At 49.2% G+C, this 25,908-nt stretch overlaps 1 long non-coding RNA gene across 9 annotated transcripts in view; it reads left to right on the top strand.

Annotated features, from left to right (window-relative positions):
- LOC140627755 (uncharacterized) overlaps positions 1-25,908 on the top strand; it is a 291,600-nt gene that overhangs the window by 233,013 nt on the left and 32,679 nt on the right. The window contains exon 5 of one of the 9 annotated variants that reach the window (XR_012026369.1): positions 10,322-10,447. The exons of the other annotated variants lie outside the window; for them this stretch is intronic. This is a non-coding gene — a long non-coding RNA (uncharacterized lncRNA). Of the gene's footprint in view, positions 1-10,321; positions 10,448-25,908 lie in introns of those variants that run through there. 9 annotated transcript variants of the gene reach the window in all.

The following is a 25,908-nucleotide window of genomic DNA, read 5'->3' as shown; positions in this document are numbered from 1 at the left end:
GTTTGATTAGGGTGCAGAGTCCCTGATCCCAGGCTACCTCCCAGGAAACTAGCAATGGCAAGGGCAGTTCCCAGTAAGACAAGGGACAGGCCAGGTGTCACACCAGCTCATTGGTGATAGATGGCAGCAGCCAGTGCTCACACCTCCTGCCAGCTCCTGACTCTCCTGTTTTGCTTTACCATGGTCCCAGCCTAAGTGGTAGTGGTAGTAGAGAGATACTCTCCAGGGACACTTGCCCGCTCCCACTGGTGTCCTCTTTGCCCTAGACCAGCTGCCCTGCGTGTGGCAGGAAGTACCCAGCAGGTGGGACCAGGCCCTGCCTATGAGAGTCACAAATGGAGCAATAGTGTCCATAGGCAGCCGATATCCTGGGTGTCTCCTGTGGAGGGGAGGAGAGCCTGGGGGAGTCAAGAAACAAGTAGCAGGTGGCAAGCCAGAGCTGCCAAAGAGCCGGGCTGCCTTTGTACCCCCTGGGGTTTGAAAACCACACCTCCGATTCCTGTTGGTTCAATCACACGGGTGCCCAGGCTTCCATTTTGGAGCCTACCCCTAATAAAAACCACTGGCATTTGGTGGTGTATCCAGGGTGGTCAGGGAAGGCAAAACTACAGATTTCCTTGACCTTCCAAGTGGGCTCTTAACCACCTCTTTTCACACTCTTTTGAAATTCTGATTACATTATTTGCAGCTCTTCAATTTCTTTTTATTCCTGAATCTTCAGAGGCTCCTGTAGAGGCAGAAATGGCCCAAGAGTACATAGAGGGAGGTTATTCCTTGTGTTAGAGGAATAATACCCAGCACAGTACCACCCTGAGCTAGTCCCAGGTAAAAATCCTGCTTTGATTGTTTCCCCTTTCCTGTTCCATTGTCCAGACACATTCTGGGAAGTGCTTTCCTTTACCCAGGGGTGGAGGGAGAAGGAGGCCAGCCATCCTTCTGAACTCCCAGGTCAGCTGCCCTTGGCCTTTTGGGATACTCGAGACTTATTATGTGCCAGTCCCCAGGAGAGCTGAAAGGCCAGCTAGTAAAAGGAACAAGGCCAATCTTCCAGGCCACACCCGTCCTGGGGGCAGGAAGGCGTCTCATAAAGCTGCTGGCCTTTCGATTGGGCCCGTCAGTGGCATGGGCCTGCCTTAGCCAGGGCCACCTTTCTCAGAGGACTCAGCATAGAGCGGGGCTGGAGTGTGAAAACTCGGACAGGGGCTCCAGCTGCCACTGCTTTGGGACACAAGGCCACATTTTTCTGCCTTATATGTGATTGCTCTTGTCTCGATTCTCTAAAAATCAGCGTCACATAATGAGACCCTGGGGTTCAGAGGGAGCTCTGAAAGGAGCTGTTGTCTGCTGCTTTTAGACTTTTGAGTCACGAGCGGTAATGAGATTCTCCTCCACCAGCCCAGAGGCACATGGAGCGAAGCAGGCCAAGGAAATGGATTCCACCGGAAAGTCTACACATGTTGGAGCAGGCCAGAGCGTGAACACTCTGGGGGTCAAGGTCCAAGCTTCAGGCAGGACTCAGGGGCAGGTGGAAGGAGCTCTCTGCTGCTCCCTATCCTCCACGGAAGCCAGAAAGGCCCTACGTGACAGCTTTAAAAGTCGATCTACTGTATAAGATTCTCTTTGGCACAGAGCAATCTGCTACTGTAAAACATTTACAATTACTGCTGTCTGGCGCTACTGCTGCTGCTGAGAATAGGGACACTTTGGCCTAGGGAGAGGAAGGACCTTACCCAAGGTCACCCAGCTGGTGGGTGAGCTGGGCTAGAACCCAGCCCTCCTCCTCTCTGGCCAGTGGCCTCTGTAGAACATGGACATGTGGCCTGCACCAGCCACAGGTTTGAGTCCATGTCAGGCGGGGAGGGCCCTGGGCCAGACTGGGACCATTCTACACAGGCGCGGGTTCCCCCAGAGTGTTCACACTTCCCATGCATGGTGGTGGCTGCCACATGCCTGCCCAGCCAACACACTTCACTCATTGGTCTGCTGTATGAGTCAGGGGAGACACACACACACACACACACACACACACACACAGTGGGAGACTGATTTCTTGGAAGTTAGCTTGCACAATGATGGGGGCTGGTAGGTGTCAAGTCAGCAGGGCAGGCCCGCACTCTTGAGTTGAAGGCTGGACTCTCAGGCAGGATCTCTGGGCTCAGCATCTTTTCTTTGGAGAACCTGTCTTTGCTCGCAAGGCCATCAACTGATTGGATGAGGTCCACTCACATACGGAGGGTCATCTGCTTTACTCGGAGCCTACTGATCTAAATGTTAATCACATCTGAAAAACACCTTCACGGCAACATCAAGACTGGCATTTGACCAAACAACGGGGCACCACGGCCTAGCCAGCTTGACACGAAACATTACCGGGCATATCCACAGCTCCTCTGCACCAGCCCAGGGAAGCAGCTGTTGGCTTTGGGCCCAGCAGGTTGTAAGACAGACCTGGGAGAGGAGATGAGGGTGACACAGCAGGGAAGGAGCAGAAGGGCAGCTGCTGGAGGGCACAGCCAGGGAGACTCTGGGACTCAGCAAGAAGAGGGTGTCCCCGCAGGAATAGGAGGGAGAACAGGGGCCCCTGTGTCTGGGAGACAGGGCCTGTGGGAAGTGGCCTGCTGTAGGGGAAGGGCCCCAAGGCTGGATTTGGAAGCTGGAACCAAGATTCTTCCTAGGGTCATGGCAGCAGTGGAGGATCCTGATAGGACGTGACTTGGTTCACATGTAGTTTGGAGGCATTCACAGAGCGGGGGCAGTGTCCAGTGGACCTGCAGGTGAGCGCCTGGAACTGCTGGTGGCCCTGAGCGTGGGTCACAGATCAGAGACCAAGAATGGCGGGATGTGCTGCTGAGTGGTGGTCTACCTATGAGGGGAGGGGAGGTAGCCTTAACCCAAGTCTGGCAGCTGTTCCCCCACCCCTCTCTCTCCCCCAGCTACCCCTAGACTGACATTCCAGCTTCTTCCCAGAGATCCACGCTCTATGAAGTGAGCTAGGTGGAGGCAACATGTCTGTTGGAGCTCAGGCCTGGAGGCCCCAAATCCCTGGAGTTGGATTTAGCCCAACTCTGCCTTCCTCCCTGGGGATACCCTTCTTTACCTTCCCTACTTCCTCTAACCCAGAGTGGCCACACCCTTGGGTTTGAGCCCCCAGTTTGACCTTCCATCAAGAGGAAGGAGCAGTGTCTAGCAGCTTCAAGGCTCCTGAGAGCAGGCCAAGGCCAGGCAGGGGCAGGTTACTCATCAGAGGGAATCCAGATTTGTGCAAATGCCACTCCCCACCCCCCACTATCAGCTTCATCATGTCCCCTTCTCCTGTCTCTTGCCTGTCTCCTGTCTCAAATGATGAAGCTCTCTTTGGTGCTTTCTGGTCTTCTGGGTGCCCTTTGGCACCAGCTGACAGTGGCTCTCTGAAAGCTGCTTCTCCTCCTCCCACCACCCTGGCAGCCTTGCTGGTGTGTTCTCTTCAGCCCTTCCTCGAGGTTCATCTTGGTGGAGTTCTTTGTCCCAGGGCCATGATTGAAGCTCAGTGCTTCAGCTTTGGCCACTGACTTAGTTAGTTAGTGGGTCTAGGGGAGTTTCTCTTCTGCCATGAAGAACAGGAGAGTGCCCAGGCTTTCTGTGCAGCCTTTTGCTTCAAGTCAGTGAAATCCTAAGGTGGGTACTAATTGTACTCTCATTTCGTGGAGGAGCAGACTGAGACTTAGAGAGGGTGGGTGGCTTGCCCAAGGCAGTGCAAGGGGTAGAGACGGTCTGGGAATCCAGAGCCCTGCCACTCCTAACCATCTTGTGGTTGTGCTAGTTCCTCTTCTGGGCACACAGCCTAGCAAAGGCCCCTTCCCTACTCTAAACAGAAAGCCAACAGGTCAGGAAGCAGGCTTGCTGGAAGCCCCAGCTCAGGCCTGAAGTCCTTAGGACCATCCTGAATGGGAGGGGATGTCTTCTAGGGCACACCGGTCAATGAGGGGCAACCTAAGGAGAGAGTCAAGTTCAGGGCAGGGACGGCTTCTACCCCCAGACCCTCCTCAGTGCTGCAGTCTGGAGCTCCCAAAGCTGTTTTTTTTTTAAATAGATGCTAATTTTTTAGTTTAAATTCTTATTATTGAAGTATAGCTGACATACATGTTATTTTAGTTTCAAGTGCACAACATAGTGATTCAACAATTCTATACGTTACTCAGTGCTCATCACAATAAGTGTAGTCCCCATCTGTCACCAGGCAAGGTTATCACAGTATTGTTGACTATATGCCCTGTACTGTGCTTTTCATCTCCCTGACTTCTTTATCTTATACCCGGAGGCTGGCCTCATCATTCCCTTCACCTATTTCGCCCATTCCCCGACCCCACTGCCACCCCTCTGGTGACCACCAGTTTGTTCTCTGTATTTATGAGTCTATTTCTGTTTTTTTGTTGTTGTTGTTTATTTGCTGATTTGCTTTGTCTACATGTAAGTGAAATCATATGAAATTCATCTTTCTCTATTTCACTTAGCACTATACCCTCTAGGTCCATCCATGTTGTTGCCAACGGCAAGATCTCATTCTTCTTTATGGCTGAGTAATGTTCCATTATATGTAAATACCATGTCTTCCTTATCCACTCATCTATGGGTGGACACTTGGGTCGCCGCCATATCTTGGCCATTGTCAATAAATAGATATCATTTTGAAGTGGCATTTTCTTCTTTGTGTAAATACCCAGTGGTGAAATTACTGGATCATACCATAGATCTATCTTAAATTTTTTAAGGAACCGCCATACTATTTCCCACAGTGGCTGCACTAATTTACATTCCCACCAACAGTGCACAAGGGTTCCCTTTTCTCTACATCCTTGCCAATACTTGGTATTTCTTGGCTTTTTGATACTAGCCACCCTCGACTAATGTGAAGTGGTATCTTGTGGTTTTGATTGGCATTTCCCTGATGATAAGTGATGTTGAGCATCTTTTCTTGTGTTCGTTGGCCATTATGTCTTCTTTGGAAAAATGTCTCTTCAGGTCCTCTGCTCATTTTTTAATCAGATTATCTGTTGGTTTTTTGGTTTTTGTTTTTTCGATGATGAGTAGTACAAGTTCTTTTATATATTTTGAATATTAACCTCTTAGTGGATGTATTATTTGCAAGTAACTTCTGCCTTTTCATTTTGTTGATGATTTCCTTCACTGTGCAAAAGCGTTTTATTTTGATATAGTCCCAAGAGTTTATTTTTGCTTTTGTTTCTCTTGCCTTAGGAGACATTTCCAGAAAAATGTTATTAAGGCCAATGTCCAAGAAATTACTACGTATGCTTTATGTTTTCTTTTAGGATTTTTATGGTTTCAGATCTCACATTTGGGTCTTTAATCCATTTCCAGTTTATTTTTGTGTCTGGTGTTAGAAAGTGGGCCAATTTCATTCTTTGGCATGTAGCTGTCCAGTTTCCCCAGCTCCATTTGTCAAAGAGACTTTTACCAGTAGCCTATGCTCCCGGGCCCGTCATGACCCCCCCAGGGACAACAGGATCCTCAGGCTCCTAAGCTCCCCTGCCACTATCTCCCTCCCCACCCCCTATCACCCTACCACCCTGATATTTCAGGTCCTCCAGGATATGGCCATGACTACTTCTCTCCCTTCATAATCTAGAACCTTCCTTTTCCCTCCGTGGTGTTTTCCCTGTCCTTCCTGTCCTTGTCTTCCCCAACACGTGGCCATAAGCTGCCACCTCCTTCCCAGTATGCTTCCAGTGTATTTCCCAAAGCCCGACAGTACCTGCCCCTACCTCTGGCTTTCCTGAGGTGCCCGTCAGGAGGGGGCTTACCTTTCCCCCTGCCTGCCCAACACCCTTGGCTCGCACCTCACTATTCCAGCTCTTGTCACAGAGAGTTTGTGGCTTAGAGGGGCAGAATCCGTCCACCCTAGAAGATGTGATGTTAATCACGTCATGGACTGGAGGCCAGCAATCAACTAGCCCGGGCCTGGCCCTGCGTTGGTGTTCCGGAAATAGAAAGGGAGCTGGCCCTCCCTTTATGGAAGCTCTTGGACCTCACCCAGCAAAGGCTGTGAGGGCAACACAGTCTAGAATCCCAGAGCTGAAGTCTGGGGCAGTGGAGAGGGCCCTCAAGCAGCTCGTGCGGAGTATCCAAGCCAGGTGGAGCATCAGGGACACGGACTGCTGATTAAAATGCAGATTTCCTGGGCCCTCTGCCAGAGCCACTAAATCAGAATCTCTGGGTGGAGGGAGGGGGGGAGAGCCAATTGCCTTTTGAATAGGGCTCTAGGGGATCCCTGGGTGGCTCAGCAGTTTAGCTCCTGCTTTCAACCCAGGGCATGATCCTGGAGACCCAGGATCGAGTCCCCCGTCGGGCTCCCTGCATGAAGCCTGCTTCTCCCTCTGCCTGTGTCTCTGCCTCTGTGTGTGTGTGTGTGTGTGTGTGTGTGTGTCTCGTGGATAAATAAATAAAATCTTAAAAAAATAAAGTAAAAGGCCTCTACAGGTGGTTCTGATGTATGCTACAGATTGGGGAGGCCAGGGCCCCAGCTCCCACAGCGAGTCATCACAGACTGGGACTGGAACTCTGGCTTTTGCCTCCCACTGTGGGACTCTATCCCGGATGTCATCAGGCCTAGCGGCTGCCAAGGCTAAAAAGCTACTTCCATGAGTCACTTGCTGACAACAGACATGTGCCTCAAGGGCATGAGTCATAACAGACCACAGCTGACGATGGGCACCTCCAAAGATGTCAATGGGAGATGACTGGGGATGCCTCGACGGTGCTGCCGCCCTAGTACTGGGGGCTCAGGGCACGAATAGTCCAGGATGGAATTGTCTGTGCTCCTTGGGCAGGAGTGCCCATCTTTGGCGGGAAACCTATGCATCCTTCCATCCTTCAGTTCAGCCTTCTGTCCATTGCTTTGGACCCAAACGTAGTGTTTGTCCAGGCCTCGGCTAGGAGCTGGAGCCGTAGCAGCAAATGTGCCACTAGGAAACCATACAAGGAGCAGGAGACCTCTTCACTCAGATGAGGTGTGGTGAGGGGCAGTGCACAGTAGTGCTCTGTGCATGCAGGCGGGGGTCAGCCGAGGCTGGCGGGCAGGGTGGGCAGATGGAGGGTAAGGAGGTAACCCATGGGGATGAGGAACCAGGGAAAGAGAGCAGTTGCAGGCAGAGGGGACCGCGTGTGTATAGGCTCTAAGGCACGTGTGGGAGAGAGAGGCCTGTGTGGCTGGCACCCAGAGTGAAAATGGGTGAGCAGAGGGGCATACACTGGGCCATGGGGAGGTTGTGAGAGGGGAGGGGGTAGGGCCTTTGAGGCTCTGGTAGGCTTGTTTTAGTCTGTATTGAGAACAATGAGGGGGCACTGGGGTGGCTCAATAGGCTGGGCATCTGCCTTCAGCTCAGGTCATGATCCCAGGGTCCGGGGATCAAGTCCCACATCAGGCCCTCTGCTCAGTGGGGGTATGCTTCTCCTTCTCCCTCTTCCCCTCCCTCTGCTTGTGCTCGCTTTCTCTCTCTCTCTGTCAAGTAAATAAGTAAAATCTTAGAAAAAAAGATTATTAGGAAATGGGATAATTATATATTTAAAAAAATTGGAAGGGCCAACAAACATATGAAAGGATGTTCAACATCACTAGCAATTGGAGAAATGCAAATCAAAACCACAATGAGATTCTACCTCACAGCGCTAAGATTTAAAAGCCAACAAAAGAAACCCAGAAAAGAACAAGTGTGGGCGAGGCTGTGGAGAAGTTGGAAGCCCTGTGCCCTGCTGGTGGGAATGGAAAATGGGGCAGCCTCTGCAGAAAACACTTGGGTGGTTCTTCACAAAGTGCAACAGCAGTTTACCATGTGACCTGGCATTTCCACTCCTGGGTACGTGTACCCACCAGAACTGGTGCTTGGGCAGTGAATGCTCCCAATAGCATTATTCATAATTGCCAAAAAGTGGAAACAACCCAAATGTTCATCACCTGGTGAGTGGAGAGACAAAACACAGTTCGTCCATAATGGAATATTACTCAGCCGTAAAAGAGAATCAAGTGCCGATCCACAGTGCCGCGTGGATGAACTGTGAAAACATGGTGCTAAGTTGAAGAAGCCAGTCACAAACCACATGCTGCATGATTCCATTCCCCTGTAATGTCCAGAATCAGCCAGTCCATAGACAGAAAACAGATTACTGGTTGCCAGTGGCTGGGGGAAGGGTGAGAATGAGAGACTGGTTGACAATATGGGTTTTTTGGGGGTGGGGGGATGAAAATGTTCCAGAATAACTGGGGATCATTGCATAATGTCCCTAATACAATTAATGCTACTGAATTGTACACTTGAAAATGTTAATTGACAGTGACACCTGGGTGGCTCAGTAGTTGAGCATCTGCCTTCAGCTCAGGGTGTGATCCTGGAGTCCTGGAATCGAGTCCCACATCTGGCTCCCTGCAAGGAGCCTGCTTCTCCCTCTGCCTATATCTCTGCTCTCTCTCTCTATCTCTCTCTGTGTGTGTGTGTGTCTCATGAATAAATAAATAAAATCTTTAAAAAATGTTAATTGACAGATTTCATCACACACACCCAAATTAAGTGCAATTTCTAAAAGTGGGGGTGGATCGATGGGAGGGCAAGGGGAGTGTCCAGAGCAGCAGACTAAGGCTGGACTGGAGGACCAGCAGGCTTCCTGCCAGTTCTGAGCCCTTGGGATGTTGCGTCTCTCTACCTAATGGCCCTTGGGAGGCTCTCAGAGCCTGCTTCCTCGTCTATGCAGGGGCCGGGGCAAAGCTTTGCCTCGCTGCTGGGTTTCAGTAAGAGTATGTAGGGACCTCTGGTACACAGTAGGTGTGCAACCAGTGCCGTGCAAGGAAAAGGCAGCTCTGAGGGATGAAATAACCCATTCATGGCCATCCAGCTAAGTGACCAAGTCAGAACAGTCTGGAGTCACACTGCCCGACTCCTTATCTCGACTTGGCCCCTTGGAGCTGCCGTGTCCTTGTACATAGTGTCCTTGTACATAGTGTCGTGTCCTGCCTTTTTTCTGCTCTCTCCGTACCCTGGGCCCACCAGACTGAGTGGCCAGCCTCTGGGGCCTCTCCACCCTGGAGCCAGGAAGCTGTTCTCTCTCAGGGAACCAAGTCCTGCCCTGGCTCACCCCGTTTGCGAAGACTTCCCCCAAACTCCCAGATGCATCGTCCTTTTTCAGTTCAAGAGCAGGAAACATATAAAACGTGTTATTATTTAACGGCCTCTGTTGTTGGCCTCGGAAGTCACTGAGAGGAAAATCAGAGGCGAGTGCAGACTCTTTTCCTGAAGTATTCATGAAAATATTAACTTTTGCACTGGGTTCTGTGCTATTGTTCCAAGTTTATTAAGCTGTCATGGAAGGTGATTCTAGAAGAGCAAATCATGAGAATACATGAGAATCCCTAAGGGTGTCTTCCCAGTCCCTTTGGCCCGACTGGTCCCTTCTGCTTTATACTCTTTGCTGCCTCTGACCCCCCCCCCACCAGCCTGGTGCCCCAACCTTCCGGTCCCTAAGATGTGTTTCTTGTGAAGATGAAAGTCTGACACTTAGCCCCATGTGCAGCCTATAATAAGTGCTTGATAGGGTCAGTGACAATTATGATGACTTTAAATCATAAAAAAGCACTGCTGATTTTTCTTAGGGACCTGGCTTTTTCCCATATAACTGGTCATCTAAATTGTAGAACTGTATCTTTTTCCACAGGACTGAATAGACTTTTTTAATGACAAAGACAAAAAGCAGCTGTCTGCCCGATTCTTTGTGCCGATTCAGCTCTTCCAGGGGAGAAGATTGCTCCTCCGTGGCCTGGACACTCTCCAAGTGCCTCCCGGGGCTGGCAGGGGTCTCGGGGCATATGTCTCCATTAGGCATAGGATGGGCTAGGGCCATGATGCCTTTAGAGACTCATGAAAATATTTCAATTTCTTTTCAAATCAGAAGGGAGACAATGAACTTTTAGAAGGAAATATTTTAATATGTACGATTAATGTGGGGTAATATACAGTAATATGAATTGACATAGTCCTTTTTATAGCAACACAGTCATAAACTATAATTATTATTTATCCCATTATTGAGGAAGGGGTCTGCAAAGGCGAGAGTGTCTGGGGCTGCACATGTCATGCAACCCTGGGCCCCAGCAGGGAGGCACCTTGCCCTCTGGTCATCTAATTTCCAAATCCGATCCCTACCAGCAACCCTACAGGTGGCCAGGATGGCAGGTTTTCCCCTGCTTTCCACACAGAGAGGCTGAGGTTTGGAAAGAGTAGGTGAGCTGGTTGGCACTGGCCAGTCCTGAACTTTCTGATGCCCCCTGTTGCCATTTCAGGGTCCTTTTCTGCCAGGGAGACGTCAGGTGGAGAACCCCTCACTGTGTCCCCAAGCCTCATCTGTCACATTCTCCAGCTCCATCTGGGCTTCCGGAGAGAGGGCTGCATGATCGGAACAGTGCAGGTAGGGATCCCTGGGTGGCGCAGTGGTTTAGCGCCTGCCTTTGGCCCAGGGCGCGATCCTGGAGACCCAGGATCAAATCCCACGTCAGGCTTCCGGTGCATGGAGCCTGCTTCTCCCTCTGCCTGTGTCTCTGCCTCTCTCTCTCTCACTGTGTGCCTATCATAAATAAATAAAAATTAAAAAAAAAATCCATCTACTTTAAAAAAAAAAAAAAAAGGAACAGTGCAGGTAAATGTTAACCACTAATTCTGATCAGAACTGTTGTTGCCAAAACCTCCATAAGGCTGTGTGAGTCTGTAGTTGGTCAGTGTTCCAAGAGTGCCCAGAGAGTAATCATCACACAGTGCTCAGTCAGGTTTTCCAGAGAAGCAGAGCCAAGATATGAGACAGACAGATACACATAGATAGATGGAGAGGTGAGTGGGTGGATGGATGGTTGGATGGATTTTAAGAAGCTGGTTCACAAAATTGTGAGACCTGGCAAGTCTTAAATCTATAGGGTGGGCCAGCATGCTGGAAACTCAGTCAGGGCTTGATGATGTGGTCTGGAGGCAGTATTTCTTCTTTCGGAAACCTCAGAAGGCCTTTCACGGATTGTATGAGGCCCACCCACATTATCGAGGGTTAGAAGTCTTCTTTACTTGAAATCAACTGATTGTAGATGTTCCCCACGACTACAAAATACCTTCATAGCAACACTCAGATTGGCGTTTGATGAAATAACTGGGGACCATGGTCCGGCCAGGGTGACACATCAACTGGCTGTCATGCTGCCCATGCTGCATTGATAGAGAGGTCAGACTTCACTGGCTTATTTAATTACTTGAATCCTCGGTAACTGTCTGCCTGCCTCCCCAATCAGGAGGGCACAAGTCAGGTTCTCAGCCAGAAGTACCTTGAACCCCTCAACCCAGTGCCTGGTCCTTCAACTAGGTCAGAGTGATGCTCTGTCCCCAGGGCCCCTTGGCCCAGTTCATGCCCCATTGGTGCCAGTGTCTGCCTTGTCACAGCAGTTGTGAGCAATGGTCAAAAGTGAGCACTGTCAGTGCCCTCCCTGGGTAGTTTTGGTTTCCTGGGCTCTGAAGCTCCAGGTACAGTGGCAGATAGGACCAGCCACAGGGGCCTATCTTCAGGGTCTCAGGCTCTTTCCTCCTGTGGAGGTGGGGAGCGGGGAGTGAGTATCTTTGCCTTTCCAGAGGAGGGGAAAACACAGCCCCCTCCAAGCATCTACACTCAGAGGAAGCCACTTGGAGGTAGGTTACCAGCACGGGCCTCTAAACCACCCCCCACCCCCACCCACCGAGGTGTCCTAGAGCTTGGGGGCTGGCTGAATGCACTAGAAGCCTCTAGAGTTCGTTGTTCAAGCTGCAACTCGTGACCCACCTGTGGTTGTCTTATTTTTTTTTTATTTATTTATTTATGATAGTCAGAGAGAGAGAGAGAGAGGCAGAGACACAGGCAGAGGGAGAAGCAGGCTCCATGCACCGGGAGCCTGATGTGGGATTCGATCCCGGGTCTCCAGGATCGCGCCCTGGGCCAAAGGCAGGCGCCAAACCGCTGCGCCACCCAGGGATCCCCTGTGGTTGTCTTAAAATCAAGTTTGCAAGCCTCGACCAGCATATTTGGAAACATGAAACAGAATGAAAAGAAAATAATAGAAAAGATTCAAGTGTGTTGTCTTTGTCCTTTGGGGCTGTTATAACAGATAAGAACTATACACTGGGTGACTTCAACAACAAACATTTATGTCTCACAATTCTGGAAGCTGGGACTTCTAAGATCAAGGCACCCATGGATTTGGTGTCTGGTAAGGTTCGCAGATGGCCATCTTCTCGATGTGTCCTCACATGGCAGAAAGGTTGAGGCAGCTCTCTGGGTGTCTTTTATGAGGGTACCAATCCCGTTCATGAGGGCTCTACCCTCATGACCTCATCGCCTCCCCAAGGCTGGGTTAGTTTTTCAACATATGAATTCAGGGGATGGGGGGCACACTCAGTCTAAGCATCCTGCCCCTGGCTCCCCAAATTCATGTCCTTCTCACATGCAAAATACACTCATCCCACCCAACAGCCCTCAGAAGTTTTAACTGGTTCTGGCATCAGCTACAAAGTATGAGGCCAAAGGCTCATCTACACTTCCTCTAGATAACCTATCAGCTAGACCCAAGGTCTGGTTCATACTGAGGCCGATTCCTCTCTAGCTGTGAACCCACAAAAGCAAACAAGTTACAGTGGTGGGACAAGCATAGGATAGATGGTCCCTTTCCGAAAGGAAGAAATAGGAAAGAAGGAAGGGGTAAATGGGTCCCCAGTAAGTGTCAAACCAACAGGGCAACATTAAATCTTAAGGCTCTAGAATGTTCCCCTATGGCTTGATGCTCTTTCAGGCCCACTGGGCTGGTGACAGTACTCTCCAGCTCCTTGGGATAGCCAATGGTGGCTCTCTGTTGGTGCTCTGAGGCTCTCCCGACTCCCAAGCCCATGGCTCCATGTGGCCGCCCTGTCCTTTGAGACCTAGAGGGTGGCAATTGTGGCCTGGTGCAGGCACCTCGAGCCTTTGGGAAGAATAATGAGTGTTTGCAGCTGAATAGTATTATGGTCCAGTCCTATGAGGTCTAAGAAGTCCAACATTCTTCCTTCATTTTGACCTCACTTCCTCTGTCCCCTTTAGTCCCAGCTGGCAGTGTTTCTGCTGGTGTCACCCCACCTCTGTGCCTGGCCTTTGTTGATTACATCCATGCTAAACCCCATACCAAAATGTTGCTTGGCCATACCCGTAGGGTTCTCATTTTTCCCAGTATAAGGAGACTGAGATTTTTCTCAGTCCACTCTGGGTTCTGCTTCCTTTTGGCTGAACAATCACATATTTAAGTCACTTCTCTCTTCTCACATTCCACTATAAACCATCAGGAGGAGCCATGCCTCACCTTCAACACATTGCTAGAAATCTCTTCAGTTAATATCCGATTTCATTACTTGCAAGTTTGGTGTTCCAGAAAACACTAGAACGTGAACACAGTTCAGCCACATTCTTTGCCACTGTATCACAAGGATTGTCTCTCCTTTAATTGCCAATAACATGTCCTCATTTCCATGTGAGAGCTCATCAGAGTGACCTTTTCCATCCAGAAGACTGAGGCATTCTGTCTAGCACCCGTCTTTCCTTTTTGAGCTCTCTTTAAAGGCCCACTCACAGCAATGGAGGCTCCAGTCTCTACCCAGAGCTGCTCTCACATGTTTAGACCTTTGTTACAGCAGCACCTCACTTCTCAGCACCAATTTCTTGATCTGTTCGGACTGCTGTAACAATATGGTAGAAAAAAAAAAAACAATATGGTAGACCGAGAGGCTTAAACAACAAACATTTCCTCCTTCCAGTTCTGGAGGCTGTGAAGTCTAAGATCAAAGCCCCAACAGATTTGGTGTCTGGTAGAGTCCACTTCCTGATTCATAGACGGCCATCTTTTCGCTGTGTCCTCATATGACAGAGAGGCCAGGGAACTCCCAGGGGTCTCTTTGATAAGGACACCAGTCCCATTCATGAGGGCTCCACCTTCATAACCTAATCACCTCCCAAAGGCCCCACCTTTTGATACGATCACCTTGGGAGTTAGTTAGGTTTCAACGTATGAATTTTTTTTTTAAACTTTTATTTATTTATGATAGGCACACAGTGAGAGAGAGAGAGAGGCAGAGACACAGGCAGAGGGAGAAGCAGGCTCCATGCACCGGGAGCCCGACGTGGGATTCGATCCCGGGTCTCCAGGACCGCGCCCTGGGCCAAAGGCAGGCGCCAAACCGCTGCGCCACCCAGGGATCCCCTGAATTTTATTTTTTTTAAGATTTAGTTATTTATTGGGCAGAGAGAGAGCAAGCACAAGCAGAGAGAAGGGCAGAGTGGAGAGCGAAGCAGGTTCCCCGCTAATCAGGGAGCCTGATGTGGGGCTCAATCCCAGGACTCGGGATCATGATCTAAGCTGAAGGTAGATGTTTAACTGACTGAGCCACCCAGGTGCCCCCCAACATATGAATTTTAGAAGGACATAAATCTTAAATAGTAATGATAAGTATTGATTCATGAAACTTTTGTTACACTTTATACTGATTTGTATGTGTATTTGTATTGGGTGTTGATGCAAAATATATTTCTTACTATAAAAATGCTTGAGGAGCGCCTGGCTGGCTCAGTTGGTAGAGCATGCAACTCTTGATCTCAGGGTCATGAATTCCAGCCTTACATGGTGTACAGATTACTTAAGAAATCTTTAAGATAAAAAAAAAAATTTTAAAGTAAAAATGTTTGAAGTTATCAGTGTATCCAAATAAGCCATTGTGCACATGGGGAAATTGAGGCCCAAAATTTGGGACATGACATGGTTAAGGTCTTATAATGAAGAAGAACAGAAAAGCATGAGAATCAACAAATGGTGTCCTGACCTGAGCCCATGTGTTCCAAGCTGGCTGTTGGGCTGTGTGGCAATAGCCACCTAGGACTCTAAGATCTGACGCTACCAAGGAAGCTCAAGATATCCTAAAAAAAATCCTAAGCACATCTTAGAGGAACAAAAGTTGTTTTTACTGTGGGTTGGACTTTTTAGAGGGCCTTCAAGTACACAATACAGTATCAGTAATCATTTTACAATGTATATATGTATCAAAACATCAAGTTGTGCACCTTAAGTATAAACAATTATTTGCCAATTATACCTCAACAAAGCTGAAGAAAAAAGTCAACAAGCACTCCTGACTGGCTCGGTTCAATGGAGCATGCAACTCTTGATCTCAGGGTTGAGTTCAAGCCCCACATTGGATGTATGGATTACTTAAAAAATTTTTTAAGTCACCAAAAAGACTATATTCACTTTTGGGTAGCAGTCACAAATGCAAAGTAATTTTACTGTTTAGAGGATGCTGTATTTTTGTATGTTTCTTCCTGCCCATCATCCACTCTCCTGGCCTCTAAACTCTCTTTCTTTTGGGATGTCTCCACACCAGTCAAGGTTGATTGAGTTAAAGCAGCATGGCCAAGGGGATATAGAATGACTGGTTTACCAGAGGATGGGATCTGCTGCCCAGGAGGGGGGCTGGTGGAGGGCTCTAAGCATCAGGTATTGAGTTTGGAGTCACCCAGGCCAAAATCAGGAGGGAAAATGGGGCAAGGGCAAAAACAAGAGCAAACAGGTACTTCTATCTCTCTGACCACATCCAGCCTGGGTACCATGGGCGACCGGCAAAGGAAACTGGTGCCCCTCACCTAGAGCTGCCACACACTTGACCCTGCTATAGGAGGGAGGCTGGAAGGAGCTGAGACAGCTATGGGATTAGGACCCACCCCTGTCAACAAGAGGAACCACCGGATCAGGACTCTGTGTGCAAGCTGCCACAGCACTGGCTTCTACTTCACTTATGTTTTCCAAAAGTCATTCGATTCACATGTGGTCCCCACTGACCAAGACCTGTACCAGGAAGGGGTTCTGGGCACTGAAGCACTGGTTCCATTTGACTGGCATGAAACAAAGCCATTGTTTTTAACTATGTAGTGCAAGAAACAGCAGGAGCTAGAAATCTAGGAAACTCCAACATCCTGAGACTGGCTGTGTGTTTGTTCCAGGGCCTGATGTGGGGGGGGGGGCAATGACAGCCTTGCACTCTTAATGTTTCCCCCCTCAGGGACTTCACATCACCTTGTAATCTGTGGGTTCAGGGCCTCATCTGCCTATAGATACAGGGTCCCAAGAATGTTAATAAGCCAGACACACAGTTCTTGCTCCTATGTGTTCACTTAGGTTTCTGCCTCACTCCCTGTGAGGGACTGAATATTTGTGTCCCCCAAAATCATATGTTTAAGCCCTACCTCCCAGTATGAGGATATTTGGAGGTGCCTCCGTTGGGAAGTAATTAGATTTAGACGAGGTCATGGGGGTAGAGCTGTGTGATGTAACTAGTACCCTTAAAGGAAGTGGGAGGGACCAGAACCCTTTCCCTCTCTTCACCATGTAAGGACGCAGCAAGATGGTAGCTATCTGCGAGCTAAGAAAAGGGCCCTCAACAGGAAGCAAATCTGCCAACACCTTGATCTTGGATTTCCCATCTCTAGAACTATGAGAAATATTTATTATTTAAGCCACCTAGTCTGTGCAAATTTGTTACAGTATCCTAAATTCACTAATACAACCCTTGAGTATTTCTGGAAATTCCCAAAAGAGCTTTTGTTAAAGTGTTCACAAACGTCTACTTATCACCACCTTCTTTTTCTCCAGAATTCATTCCCATTTGTTGATATCTGCTGCCCAGGGAGTCCTGTAGAGAAACCACACTGGTACCCGGCCAGAGGCCATGCCAAGGGTTTGATCCTGATGCTGCTCAAACTGCTCACACCTCCTCATGTCACAGCAGACTTGCGTTCTAGCAGGAAAGGTGGAACAACCCTGACTCTCTATCTTGGGCACATTTTGTTCTCTTGGCTCCGAGATGCAAGGTACATTGGGCCCAGAGGCCACAGGTCTCTCTACTGAGCTGTAATTCATGCTGCTCTGGACAAACTCTTTGCTCCTGGGATTCACAGTCTCAGCCAGCTAACTCCTCCACCCTATTTCTACCACCTGGTGACCCCACTAGGCCTCAGGCCTGTGGAATGCCTCCATGTTCTGCCTCTGCATATCTGGGGACTATTTCTGAATACTTTAAGCCTCTTGGTAACTGTCTTGGGCTTTGTGAGTTAATCTACCCACTCATCCCCTTTCCTGATCTCAGCCCTCCATAGAAAGAATGTCTCTCTGCCCCTCACTCACAAGGAAAGTGGTCCTGATTTCCTCCTCACATCCTTCCCTCCACTGGAATGGAAATTCATCCCAGGTTCTCAGGAGGGACATCCCCCCACTCAACACTGTTCATCCTTTTCCAGATGGGAACATAAAAGTTCTAAGTCTTTATGCCCCAACCATGGGCCTGGCTGTTCTTATAACCTTCTGACAACTTCATTTAGAAAGGGAAAAACCTGCCAGAATGATGCACACTATGTTGAGTGGTATCCACTAATTGGTCAAATATGAGCATTCCATATATTGTGCTACAGAAGATAAAGGTTGTCCTGATAAGAAGAGTGTCTTGCAGACCCTGGTAGTGAGGCCTCACAAGAGATCATCAACAGGGGAGTGAGGCAGTTCACAAAATGGCCTTCTTAAAACAGTGTCTCCTAGAGAAATGATGGCAACTTTCTTTCCATAACAAACCAATGTTACTGAAACAATACTTATTAGCACAGCCCATCTCTTGTGCCCTCTGCATCCCATTCCACATTGCCACCGGCTGTCATGCTCATCTCTTTAAAACTTGGCCTCAGTTCAAATTACAGCAAGATATGTTCCAGAACAGAATGTCTGTAGTTGCACAGGCCAGCGGCACTCACTTACGCGAAAGATAGGATCTGAGTTCAAGTCTCCATTCTCTACTTTCTGATCATGATGTGTGGTCATGTGGGATACCAGGTAAGTAAGTCAGCCTTCTAGGTTGCAATTGGACAGACATATGGAGTAAGGAAACTGGGGGACTGTAGGAGGCGGTCCTCTCCTCAGCCAGCTCCTACTGCATGGAGCACTTGTGTGTGTGTGTGTGTGTGTGTGTGTGTGTGTGTGTGTGTGTTGGAGGTAAGGCACTTACAGTGACTCCTAAGGTGCTTGTTACCACTATCTGAAGAATACCAGCTGCAGACAGCTTCTTACATGGCCTCAGAAGAGGTGGGAGTTCTTGGGGGAATCCTTGCCTGAACAGGTCATGACTGCATAGTGAAGGGTGTTCCTGGGGCCTGGTTTCTGTCCAAGGATTCCTATAACCCTATCAGGGGTCACTCTCCCAAGGTTTCAGGTGAGGGGCAAGCCTAGGAAGCCCCTTTGGAGCTGGCCTTCTAACTCACTGCTTTCCCCTCATTGCTGTGGCCAGATGTCATTAATGTGCCCCCTAATAAAACCCTTGCTAGATGACTGTAGTCATTAGGTGTTAGCACCATCTAGCAATTTCCTTGGGCTACTAGCAGACAATTGTCCAATGTATGCAGCTCAAAATACAGACCAGCAGAATGACTTAGTGGTCAAGGGGTGCTCTGACATCAAAATGGACATTCCACCAAGGGCCTCCTGCCTCCCTGGACAAGAAAGTCCCTTCAAAGTTGCTTCCTTCATGCTAACATTTCCTACCCTTTGTCAAAACAAGTTAAAAATATAAAGGCAGAGGTGTTCCTGGCTAGCTCAGTTGGTAGAGCATGCAACTCTTGATCTTGGGGTCATGAGTTCAAGCCCTGCATAGAGTTTAAAATAAATAAATAAAATAAAAGGAGAAAAAATTAAAAGGTAGAAAAAAATTTAAAGTAAAATAAGCTAGAAGACAACACCCTAAAAGGAGAGTGGATTGAGTGGTAAATGGTGTTGACGACAAAGATGAAGGCCAGCAAAAAATGCCCACAGGAGGCCCAAAGTGGTAGGTAACCAGAATTGTGGGGGGCAACTGCCCTGTGGCCAGTCAGTGCCAACCTATATTCCTGGCAGGGCTCCCAGAGGTAGTGTCCAAGTCTTGGGAACTACACACACCCCAACCTGAGCTTTGAATGGCTGCCCCTTCAGATACAACTCTTGTGCTTTGGATGACACAGTGGCTCTGGGGTCAACAGATCTCTCCTGTCAAGCAGATGAAGGGAAGCACTTCTTGAGAGAGTCTTCCTAATTTCATCAACTATGATTCCCCTGGGTGTCTTTGCCCTGAGATGTGCCCTAAGCTAGCACCCAGAGTTCCACTTGGCTCCACTGCCCATGGAACGGCCAGTCTAATGGGGATACTTTTTCCTCCCAATTTTATTGAGGTATAGTTAACAAATAAAGTTGTAATGTATTTGAAGTGTACAGTGTGTTGATGTGACATACTTAGACGTTGTCAAAGGATTCCCACAACTGAGTTAAGTAACACATGCATCACCTTACATATTGACCTATTTTTTTTGGGGGGGGGATGTAAACACTGGATTTCTCCTCACCTGGCAAAATTCAGTTATACCATCCAGTGTTATCAACTACTGTCACCGTGTTTTACATGAGATTCTCAGACCTTATTCATCTTAAAACTGGAAGTTTGTACCCTTTTACCAACCTCTCTTCATTTTCCCCCACCCCCAGCCCCTGGGAACCACTTTTGTGCTCTCCATTTCTGTTTCTATGACTCTCACTTTTCTCCTCTCATTTTCATGTAGTCTAGCTTGTCCACCATTCCCTTATGCTTCGTGTTTCTCACACCATGTTTAAGAAATCTTTCCTTACCCTTAGGTCATGAAGATGTTCTCCTTTATGATTTTCTGGAAGCTTTACAGGTTTGCCTTTCACATTTAAGTCCTCAATCCACCTGGTCTTGATTTTTGTGTGTGATGGGAAGTAGGGGCCCTATTTCATTTTTTATCCATATGGACACCCAGTTGTCTCTGTACAATTGACCATGAAGACGATTCCCTCCCCACTCCTGTGCACTGTCTCTTCTGTCATAAATCAGACTTTATCTGTGCATGGGGCTGCCTTCTGGCTCACTCTTCTATCCCACCAGTCTATGTACCAAAACCACAGAATACAGATGTTTCTCAACGGACCCAGGCTGCGTTCATTAGGGATTCGAAGACTAAAGGTTGGGCGTAGCCACGTTAGTAAGGATCTAGAAAATCAATTGGAAAAGCCTGGAGTTGGCACAGGAGGCAAAGGGTTCCTTAGCATGTCAGGGAGCAGAAGAGATTCTTAGGAGGATGGAGAGTCAAGTCAGGTCTCAGCATGGGGGCATGAGACTGAGAAAAGAACACGGGGGTTATTGGAATGTTCAAGACTGAGATCACAGGGGCCTAGATGGAGGAGTGGAAACAGAAAGGGAAGGATGTGTTCAAGAGGCATTGAGAAGATGATGCTAAGCTTTCTAGCCTAGAAACTGAGAGCTGATTCTGGTTTGTGAAAGAGGCCCATAAGGTAGTCGGGGGGTGGGGGGTTGTTTTCTGCTCTTCACTCCTGAAAGTTCAGTTGGTTTTCCAGAGAGCCCTAGTGGTCCTGACTGTGCACAGACCTCGTGAGCCAGACTGTTGAGCACTGACAAATTCACCACAGTCACTCGTGGCTTTGGGCTTTGGAGGTTGAAGGGAGACTTTGAGTCATATTCAGGCCCCCTTGGGTGGTCGAGTCACTTTGCATTCTGAACTCAGTTGGAACATAAGGACATCCTAAAACACCATTTGATAAGTAAGCAACTGCATTCCCGATGGCAAAGGTCACCCAGGTTAAAAGAAGAGTAACAATAAAAATAGTGACCAAAACTAAAGGAGAAACTAATTTTTTAATAATAAATTTATTTTTTATTGGTGTTCAATTTGCCAACATACAGAATAACACCCAGTGCTCACCCCGTCAAGTGCCCCCCTCAGTGCCCGTCACCCAGTCACCCCCACCCCCCGCCTTCCTCCCCTTCCACCACCCCTAGTTCGAAGGAGAAACTAATTTAAACAACGACAACAACCACTCAGTTAGCCCTAGGCTAATTCATGGAACACTACAAAACATATCTAATATTGAGGGGCACTTGGGCTGGCTCAGTCGGTAGAGCCTGTGACTCTAGATCTCGGGGTTCTGAGTTCCAGTCCCACGTTGGGGGTAGAGATTACCTACAAGGAGGGAGGCAAACCATAAGAGACTCTTAACTCTAGGGAACAAACTGAGGGTGGCTGGAGGGGAGGTGGGTGGGAGGTGGGTGGGAGTTAATTCCACCTCTAACTGGGTAACTGAGTGATGGGCACTAAGGAAGGCACGGGATGTGATGAGCACTGGGTGTTATCTGCAACTGATGAATCACTAAACTACCTCTGAAACTAATAATACACTACCTGTTAATTAAATTGAATTTAAATTAAAAATGTCAAAAATTAAAAAATATCTTTAAAAAAATAAAAGGTATATTGAATACTTGGTAAATGCCTGAAATGTTCTTTTTTTCTGTTGGCCTAGTCTGTTTAAATGCATGGCAACCTTCCTTGCCATCTCCTACCCCTGCTGATATGTGCCAATGCTTTCAGGTCTCATAGTGTTACTGAAAAGCCAAAAGCATATTTACAGAGACTGGATGTGTATAAAGAGCAGATAAATCAAGTCTCTTGAGAAAATAAAGTCCCACAGCAGATTATATATACTGTAAGAAGACTAAAATACTGTTTGCAACTCAATTACACCACCGATTAGATTTTTAGAAAGAGACCATTCACATTTTAGGTCATAAAACCATTCCCTTAATCCCTTAAACATCAAATAAAATTAAGATTTAAGATAAAAGCCACTTGGTTAACAATGATATGAAAAGCGTTGGCAAGTAATTAAAAGGGATTTGGCAATATAAGAACCAACTAATTCCAGCATATATTTAACAAAGAATTGGGTTATGGGAGGAATTGGTGTTTACTTTTTCTTTTTCTATATGACAATGTAAAAGCCTCTCATCCTAAATACTGCTGATACTTGTGGTGAAATCAGAGGTGCCGGGGGAGCAAGTCTTTGGTGTGAGGGGCCGGATCAGTAAGGCTAAGCCCCTGGAAATGTCTTCCCCTGAAAGCCAGCCAGAGTCCCCAGCCCAATGAAGCCAAACCGTGGCACGGGACACGAAGTTGTTATCCTGAATTTCTCCTTTCTTCCCTGGCCTGAGAGGTATTCTCTTCTCCGGGGCCTTGGGAATCCTACGCTCAAGCCACCTAGCTTGCAAGGGTAGAAGCCTTGTTTCAGAAAAGCTAAAGCTGCAAGTGTCCTGAGCCTAGATACCCCTCCCTGTCATTCATTCACTCGTCCCCTCACTCATCCATTCGTCCACACACATATTTACTCATCCCCTCACTCACTCATCTACACAGTTATCCATTCATTCACTCACTGATTCATTCATCTGATCACTCACTAATATTCACTCACACATTCACTCATTCATTCATCCTCTCACTCATTCATATTCACTCATTCACTCCTCCACTCACTTACCCATTCATTCATTCATTCATTCATTCATCCAGTCACTCACTCATCTATTCATTCACACATTCACTCATTCATCCTCTCACTCACTCATCCATTCACTCATCTACTTGTTCACTCATCCGTTTACTCACACACACACACACACACACATACTCTCATCCATTCACTTGCTCACGTATTCATTTACTTGCTCATTTCACAAGTGTTTCTTGAGTGCTTGCTGTATGCCTGATGCCAAGAGGGCTGCAGAACATACCAGGCCTTGGCCACTACTGTCAAAGAGCTGATTCCTAATGAGAGACAGAAGAATAAACAAAGTAACCACAACACAGGGCAGAAGAAAATAAGGGCAATGTGGAGGTCAGAAGAGCCAGGGTGTGCAGGAGAAGTTAATTCCACCTCTACAAATCTACCTCATGTTCTTCTTTCTTTTATTGCCTCTCTTGGCCACTAGAGCGTCAGCTCCATGAGAGAAGAGACCTTTATTGGCCTTGTTCACTGCTATAGCCCACTGCCTGCCACTCGGTGGGTGCCCATTAAGATTTATGTTGAATGAATGAGTATATTGTGGGGGAAGGAGGGAGAAATGTGATGGAGGTCTCTTTGGAAATGCTTCACAGAAAAGGGAATCCCGGAGATGGGCCATGAAAAATGAAAAGGGTCTTGGCAGACAAGCAGAACTGACAGGCACCTTGGCCTGAGGGGTTAGCAGGAGCGATGGCCCAGGAGCTGGAAATGGCCTGCCATACTCAGGGAACAGAGTGGTCCTACACAGAGAAAGGAATGTGGCACACCAGGAGAATGGTGCCAAATACGGCTGGGGCCGAAGCAGCAGGAGGACGTGCCGGGTGCTCTCCTGCATGTGTTGGGGTCTAGAGAAAGAAAGTTGATATCCACTTACTGAAGAAGCTGCATGCCCAGTGGGCCCAAGACTTGCAGCCTGGGAGACCGCAGAAGAGCTCTGATTCCCTCTCCCAAGTACCTACCGAGCACCTACTGTGTGTGCAAGCAAAGACCAACACAGAAGAAACAACTAGTAGCAGAAGCCATAATAGGAAGGGCCCTGGCAGGCGAGGAGGCAGGGGTGGGCCCCAAGCTGGGCCTCCCAGTCTGGCTGTCAGGCCCGTGATGGGGACAGGCCAGCTGATCCCCAAGGGCCCCTGCAGGCTTGACATTCTGGGACTCTAATTAAAGAAGGGAAAACTTCATTCCAGATATCTGGGGAAATCCTAGGGCTCAATTTCACCTCCCAGAGCTGGCAGTTCAGCTGGCACTGGGGCAGTTAGAAGAAATGGAATGGAAATCCAGAGAGCCTGCATCAGCCTAATTGTCTCTCAGCAGACTTGTTTGCTTCTAGATGTCAGCAACTCTTTTAGGAATGCACAGCAGCAGCCTTTTCACAGGCAAGGGGCTGCAGTTTGGTTTCTGATCATTTCTTTATACATCATGAAGAGGATGGGTCCCATAGGCCATGAGGAAATCAAAGATCCAGATCCTTCCAAACCTAGCTTCCAAGAAATCAGACAGGAAAGGTAGAGCCGTAGTCCAGTGGAACACAGGGTCACTGTTGTCATAAAGACATCTCCGTTCTCATGGAAGTCGATCCCACAGGCAGCTTAGAGGGAAGCCCCTATTCCAGAAGGCTCAGCTGGGCTGTCCCCTCTGGGCCAGTGCAGCTGGGGCCTGTGAGAGGCACATGTGTCACTCCTGACATGGAAGCTATGCCTGCACAAAGAAACCAGCTTAGAGAGAAGGGCTGCAACCAGTGAAACAACTGCTTACTGGGAAATCTCCAGAACTAGTCATGAGAAACAAAATCAGTACACACCTCACACAAGCTCTAGTTGCTTACTTCCGTGGTCTAACTCAAGTTCGGTACCTAAAAAGTGTGAGCACTGCATGGTCCAAGGTGGACACCCATCCTGGGGAGGCCCAACAAAGCCACTCAATGTGTTTAAGGTTGAAAGTAAAGGCTTCCCATCAGTACAGGGGGATATGAGGTGAGTGCGTGGATGGGGGATGGAGGAGGCCAAGCCCTGAGAGGAGTTCAGCCTTGGCACCTGCTACCTGTGGCACCATTGCTAGGTGGGAAGCAGAGGTGTGGCCGGCCCAAAGGAACAGGGTAAGATCTATCCATGGAACCAAAGATCGAGGAGCCCATATGTTGTTCTGGAGGACGGGCCAGGGGAGGAATTAGGAAGGCTCCAGAGACCGAGGAACTCCCTTCAGGCATTTCCTCAGTCATATCTGTGTGTGTGTGTGTGTGCATGCATGTGTATGAGGAAAGGTGTGGAAGCTCAAGTTTGGTCATAGGCTGTTGGAGAAGTTTAAGGAATATCCAGGTGGACATGTCCAGCAGACTGTTGGACATGCAACTCTGGGCTGAGGGACAGGCGGGTGGGGAGCCCTGCTGGGAGCCCAGGGGCGAAGACCCCTCACCCACCCTCCACCTCCTCCTTGGTTGCCTCGGCCACCAGGTCCCTCAGGGGGTTTGGGGTTCAAGCAAACCCCTGTGGAGCCCCGCAGCCCCCGTCTGGGCCTTCAGGCCCCCGCGCTGGCCTGGGGCTGGGGTCCTGCGGGGCCTCGCTACCTGCCCTAAGTGGGACCCAGGGCCGGGGCCCCGTGCCGGGCTGGCCTCTCCCTGCCCCCCACCCCTTCCCCGGGCCTTCATCCCCAGGCTTGTCCTGTGGAGGTCTCACTCTCCAGGGCCGGCCCTCTGCCCCGTGGCACCAGCTGGCCGTCCGAGGAGGCCCAGGGGAGGGCTCGGTAAGGATGGGGCCCGGGGGCTGAAGCCCTGTCCCTAAACCCCCCCCCCGACAGCCTGGGAGGGAAAGGGGCAAGGGGGAGGGAGGCAAGGGGCAGGGAAAGAAGGGAGGTGGGAGGGCACCCCGGCTTTCCTGGGCACCCACTAGAAGAAGCCCCCTCAGCCAGCACCAGGGCCAACTCAGGACGGGGGTAGCTACTTCGGAGACGTGTCCTGCACTCTGGAGGGCCATGTGCTCGACACATGCCATCTTCAGCAGGTGCCCCGGGTCAGCAGACCAGGCCAACCGAGTCCCTGATGAGAGAATCTCCCAGCGGCCCCAGCCTTGGACGGTTGCTCCTGGGGGTCTCGGATGGGGCTTCTGGGTACTCTAGGACCACAGGTGCCTGGGGAGACCCTGTAGAGAGCCCTGGCCAAGGACACAGGGACCCGGGCTGGCCCCGACTTGCCTGTCGCCTTGGCCACAGCCCCTGCCCCCTGGGGGCCTGGTCTCCCCACCTGTCAGCGGCTTGGCCAGGGGACCTGGCTGACCTGAAGGGCCCTGCCTATCCCTCCCCCGGGCTCTGAGGGACCGGCAGGCTCAGGGCTCCAGGCTCCAGGCATGCCAGTCCCCCTGAGCCACCCCTCCAGGCCTGTCACCACTCCCGGGACAGAGCGCTCCCTCCCACTGTGGGGC

The sequence above is a fragment of the Canis lupus genome, chromosome X, assembly GCF_048164855.1.
Source record: "Canis lupus baileyi chromosome X, mCanLup2.hap1, whole genome shotgun sequence".
Taxonomy (NCBI): domain Eukaryota; kingdom Metazoa; phylum Chordata; class Mammalia; order Carnivora; family Canidae; genus Canis; species Canis lupus.
Note: the sequence above shows the minus strand (reverse complement) of the source record. Positions and strands in the feature narration are given on the sequence as shown.